This window comes from Sinohyriopsis cumingii, chromosome 2 (assembly GCF_028554795.1).
Source record: "Sinohyriopsis cumingii isolate HCF-2022 chromosome 2, ASM2855479v2, whole genome shotgun sequence".
Classification (NCBI taxonomy): domain Eukaryota; kingdom Metazoa; phylum Mollusca; class Bivalvia; order Unionida; family Unionidae; genus Sinohyriopsis; species Sinohyriopsis cumingii.
This window is the reverse complement of record NC_142962.1, coordinates 132554060-132560799: the sequence shown is the minus strand read 5'-3', so window position 1 is coordinate 132560799 and position 6740 is coordinate 132554060.

The window sequence follows — 6740 nt, the reverse complement described above, 5'->3', positions numbered from 1 at the left end:
GAAAGTAAATCCCTCCAGGAACAAGTTCAGAGTCAAGATTATCAAAAGTTTTCCTTAATTCAAAACAATCATAAATCGAATAATTGGTTTTCTGCTGCAACTATCCTAATGCTAGTATGTGTCAGACACCTAAACTCAAGGAGAAATCGCAATCAACTACATTTTTCTCACAGCACTTTAAGTCTAAATAAAGAATATTCAATTTACACATTTATCTGATCCGGCTCATTTCCAAGCTGCAAAAGAATAGTCTAGCATTACGAGGAAAGAAGAGAAAAAACAATAGAATATTTGACCATTGTTAAATATGCACATAGAATTGAATCTAATATTTTACCGAGGATGTTGCCACCAGCATAATCTTAAGGGTAAGAAGGACGAATAGTTTATGTTAACTTTTGCAACTTTCACTCTTAGTGTATATCCTCTGAATGGAGACTAAAATCAATCATGGTCAATAGAGATTCATATGTCTTCCTATATATTTAATTGTATTGCTCTTCAATATTGTTTTTATTTTTCCTTGTCAGAAACGTTAGAGAGAACTCGATATCACTTATGTGATAAATTTATTATCAAAGCAAATCATGATGATTAGGTAGCAGCAGGGAAGTCGTACAGACCAGGTGGCTCAGATAAAATTAACCCTCCCACACAACATTTCTCCGTAGAACCCTCAGATTGCAGAAATAAACCTTCCTGCGCAAATTAATCCGCGAAAATTCGACCCAGGATGCAATTTCAGGCATAAAAAAAAACAACAAAATTTGGGGGGGGGGTAGGAAAATTAATTCTTGTCCGAGTGTGTAATGCAAGAAAAAGTTGCGAATGTTAATTTTATTTCACAATAAAACAATATCATTGAAAATAAGATGAGTCCAAAAGCTAGTACAGTTGGAGAACCTCATTCTGCCAGATTAGCGCGAGAGCAATTAGCGGCATTAAAGAAGTTCATTCCGACAAAACGATTATTTAAGAGAAATGTTCGTGGTTACGAAGATATGCAACATGGAATTTCAGAAACTTCGGCAAAATGGTTGAAGCCAGTGACCGGAACAATTGAACAAGTTGTATATGGCGACGAAAAAGATCCAGATACCAGGAAACGCGGAATCTTTCCTATGTTAAAAGGTATTGAGGATCAATCACGAACATTACCCGAGCGATTAGCAATAGCAGCAGCGGCGCAACAACTTGCAATTACTGATGGAGGAAAACCTGGAGATGGAAAACCGGGAGGAAGAAAAATCGCAACGATAAAAGGAAAATATAATATTGATAATTTAAGAGAAAATTTCACCGATGAGGGATGGGAAATAATATCGCAGCCCCTCTCGACATTGTATAATATAGATGAGATTGGCCAATTTGCGGAGGAATATTTTAGTAGTCGAACTGAATTTTTGACTGCAGTGGGGAAAAAAAGATATGCAACTCGCGATAGTTGGTATGATATGGTATATAAAATTTACACACAAACAACATCAATAAGGAAGACAGCGGATCCGCGTTACAGAAGGTTTTTAGAAACGGCAAGAGATACACAAAGATATAATAAGCAAATGGCGGAAGAAAGAAAACAACTAGAGAAAGAAAGAAAACAACAGGAGAAGAAGGAAAAAACTAAAAAACGAGGGAGAAAAGAAACACCACAGGAAGATATTCAACCACAGGAGCCAATATTTCAACCAGAGGAATTAGAAGCTAGACCAAAACTTAAAAAACGAGGAAGAAAAGCAGCATCACAGGAAGATATTCAACCACAGGAGCCAATATTTCAACCAGAGGAATTAGGAGCTAGACCAAAAGAAAAAACTTCACCTCAGAAAAAAGAGAGAAAATCGAAAAAGAAAAAAAATCAGATTGATGAACCAATAATTGTTCACGAATATGAATCATCACCGACTAGTGGTTCGATTAAAATTAATCCTGGAATACCTGCTGGAAATTATTTGGATGAAAACATGTTGCATTTAACTCGCAACTATGATTCAAGAGTTCAGATGGCTGCGGATAATTCTCCGGAAAATAAAAGATTACTTTTACGAAAAGATATTGATGTTGATAAACTTGACGAAATTGATTGGCTAGCAATAATGTATTTTGGTGGTATAGGAAAACCAATAACATACAGCGATGAAAATTTTACAAAATTTTCATCAGATGTTATTAAATACAGATTTGCGAGTGCGAGAAAGGCAATTTCGCCACCTAAAAGTAAAAGTTCGTCACCCAAAGATAAAGGTTCACCACCTAAAAGTGATAGTCCTGAATCATTTTCCTTTGATCCTCACCACCCTCTTTTCTCTCCTACATTCTATCCAAGAGGTCCTCCTACAGAGCGCTCCTCTTTGCGACCCCCACCTCTGGAACCAACAGCGTCAAACTACAGGGGTCCCACTGAAAAACCATTAAGATGGGGAATTCACCCCGGGGAGGGTGCAACACTTAGGGGCGGTACCCCTTCACCTCCACTAGAACAATATTCACCACCGACGTCGTCAGGGACATCACCAGGGTCAGCAGAGGAGAAGAAATCTTCATCGCCGTCAGATGAAGTATTTTACGTAACGCCATTGGAATCTCCAGAAACAAAAAAAACAGGAAGCGGATATTCAGTTTGCCCTGACAGTGTTGTCAACGATGTATCTCGCCTTGAAGTATTAATCGGAGGAAAGCGAGCTGGAAATAACTCCCGTGAGATAGTCAACGAAGCATCAGATATTTGTCAGCGATTATTCCGTGGTGGTATCATCGATTCTCACATTTATAAAGAGTTTGTCGATGAACTCATCGATTAAATCAATATAATTGAAATAATATGATTGTTCATAAACATCAACGCAGACCTAATCAGGTCCGCATAGTAAACTCTCGATTGCCAGTATACAAATATATTCACGGTAATGGATTCGGCGATATCATTGGAAGTCTTGTCACGCGAGTAATACCTAAAATTGGACCAATGGTAAAACAACTAGGATTAAAAGCAATAGGAAAGATAGGTGAGACTGCTGTTTCTGGTATCGGTAATTTGGCTAGTAAAGGCTTCAACGCTATCAAAAATAAAATATTAAGTTTAGTACGTAAAAAGCAACCTGTTAAATTACCTAGCACCAGAGAAATGCCACCTGAAGTTAGTAAGGCCATAAATGATGCGGCAAATAAAAAAATAAATGATATGGCACAGGAAGCCGCTATAACAAATCTAGCGCAGGAAGTTGCTAATACAAATCTAGCGCAGGATGTTGCTAGGACAAATCTAGCAAATACAAGTTTCATTTCAGGCAGCGGTCTTCGTTTTAGACGATATTATTAATAATAAATGTTTGCACAAGTGTCAAATGAAGTATTTGACATGGATGAACCCGTAGGTAGGGACACATCAGTGCGAGATTTTCAGTATTTCTCGTACGAGGTAGTTGAGCCAGATTCAAGAAATCGGAAGGAAATTCAAGTCCACGATACAACAAGATATTTTCTTCCATCTGAGGCGTATATCGAATTTGTTGGGAGAATTATTAGGACAAACGATACAAATTTTGAAAGAAATTATGATGTCGGATTCGTCAATAACGGTATTATGGCATTATTCAAGAACGCCACTTACATGATTGATGGAAAAGAGATTGAATCAATTACGAACAACGTTGATATAGCAACGACTATTGTGGGCTTAGCCAGATACTCGGATGATTTTACTAGGTCGGCCGGCCCTAGTATGATGTTCGCCAAGGATAATTCCGATTCTCCTGATTCTACCTTGTATGTAAAAAGACGACCTATTAATGATATCGCTGTTCCTCCTACTCCTGTTGCTAATTTTGAGAATATAATAGTTGGCAACAATCCCGATTACAACCTCGGATTTACCGCGCGAAAGGCTATGCTAACTGTAGATGAACGAAGATTTTCCTGCGCAATTCCGTTATCTCATATTTTTGGATTTTGCAGACATTTTAGAAAAGTTATTTACGGGGTAAAGCATACGATAGTTTTCGTTCGAGACTCCGATGATAACAGAGCCATCTGGAGGGAAGCGAGTGCGGATCCCAATGATGTCGGTAAAGTTATCCTTGAAAGAATTACCTTGTGGATGCCAGCAATAATTCCATCGATGATCATAGAAGAAAAATTATTGTCATTTATGAATCAAGGTGGAAAATCCATTATGTCCTGGCTGACAACTATGACTGACTCCTACGATATTAATATGAACGGAATTTTTACCTGGCGAATTGCTTCACAACAAGGTTCTTCCGCACCTAGACATATCTTTGTTGCCCTTCAATCTGTGGATAGATATAATCAAAATCGCAGCCACATGATATTTGATCAATTCGAGGCAACAAACGTATCATTGAGAATAAATGGCCAACAGGAGCCAACCGAAGAAATAGCCATCAATTTTCCTCAGTATACTACGGCACGCGCGTATCATCGATTATTAAGTTTTATGGGACGCGATCAAAATATTGATACCGGATTGCAAATATCACAACTAGATTTTAATACACTCTATCCCATCTATTATTTTTCTTTGGAACATCTCGATTTAGTAAAGCAGTCGGTTGTTGATATTCATTTCAAAGCCAGAATTAACACAAATGGAAACGCAAGAGCAATCGCGGTTATTCTCAGTGATAGAACAATGATCCTGGAGGGTATCAGTGGTAGAATGAGAGTTATCGACGCTCCCGTAGAGAACATGTAATAAATTCCAAATTTAGATTAATCGGTTATTAATATGCCATACGATCACGTCAGCGTAACTCTGACCCCCGGTCAGGTGAAAAAACTTCATGCAGCAACAACAGCGCGACGAGGTTTAAGTTTAACCTTAAAAAGCAATCAGCTTCACGGTGGACTTAACAAACTATCGTTAACTAAAAATCAACATGGACATTTCACCAGAGCCAGATCAGCAAATACTGGTATTCGCCTGAATCTCTCAATAGGAGCAATCAGAGATATGATCAAAACTGGCGGTATTTTTCCTTTATTTGCCGCTATTCCGGGATTGATAGCTGCGGCGGCTCCCGCGATTGCAAAGGCAGTAGGATTAGGCGCGCTTGGAGGGATAGGTTCCGCATTAGCAAAAAAAGTTACCGGAGGAAGATATCGTAAAAAAAAGGGAGGGTTTCTCCCTCCTCTTCTTGCTCCCCTCCTTCTTGCAAAAATGATGCAGCAACGACAAGGATCCGGCCTTTACCTAAGACGACTCCCGTACGGATCCGGGTTAAGTCGAGCCTACCAGCCTCAAATTTAGATTTGATAAGTGAAGCAAAAAAAAAGAAAATAAAATTTTTCAGAGGCGTATTTATGCGAGATCAACTACCAGATAAACCAAATCCTACCGAGACAGGAATAATAAATCTCGATAAAAATTCCGGTCCTGGCACTCACTGGGTTGCTTACGCGATTAATCCTCGCGAAGTTATTTACTTCGACTCATATGGATTAGCACCGCCAAATGAATTTATCAAATATGTGTCAAAACTAAAACTTCCGGTTTGGTATTCAACGCTTCCAACACAAACATTAGCAGATCCACCAATATGCGGCCCGGAGTCAATTAATGTCCTTGATGCAATTTCAAAATCATCCAACCCTTATCGCAAAATTTTATTTGAATATACCGTAGATAAATATCATGGTTGACATTTACGGTAGATCTCTCTTCAGAAAAGAAAAAAAGGGAGCAGTCGACATCGATACATCAAAGTTTGCAACCAAGAGCGATATTAACAATCTTTTATCGCTGTCAGAGGTGGATCCTGGCGAAGTTGCTGTATTTCAAAATGCAGAAGGGCGATTACAAACTAGCAACGTCAAAATAACTGATATAATCAAGCGAGACGAATACCGCGATCACATTAGTCAGTTTACTCGCCAATCGGAGATGGTATTAAAATCTATTGCTGATATCGCCGATATTATAGCAAAGTTACCCCTGAAGGCCGATAAAGCATTACACGACGATCTTCAGGACAGAATGACAAAAAGACTTAACAGGCTAAATAACGACCTTAAAAAACTTGACGATGCTTTAGCTAAATTTAGCAAAAAATTTGACGAGGACATAAAAACATCCAGCGATACTTCCTCCGCCACAAATGAACTAGCAAAGAAAAAAGCCGATCAAGCATCACATGACGATCTCAGCGAGAAAATAAAAAAAATCAACGAGGATATCACTGAAATTCTCGCCGATATTACCAAAATAAATACCGCGATGGGTCAGAAAATCGATAAAACATCAATCGACGATCTCAGCGAGAAAATAAAAAAAATCAACGAGGAAATTACTAATATTCTTGCCGAAATTAACGAAGTAAATATCTCGATGGGTCAGAAACCATCAATCGACGATCTCAACAAAAAAATCAACGAGGAAATTATTAAACTCGGCGATGTTGTTGTTCCTGAATTTACCAAGGGGATTAACGTGATGCAAGGACAAATAGATGAGAAAATAAAATCCATCAACGATGAAATTAACGTGGTACGTGAATTGGCGCGTCAAAAGTTAGATATATCAACGTACGACGGAGAAATTCGAGATTTAAACACGAAACTTCTTGCTGCAACAGCAAAGATTGACCAATCCGTCGATAAAACTGGTCACGCCCCTGACGTAAAACAATTAGGTAGGGAAATTATCGAAACAACCACAAAAATTAACAATATCAACACAAAAATATCGTCAATGAACCTTGGAAGATTATCGCGAATTTCGA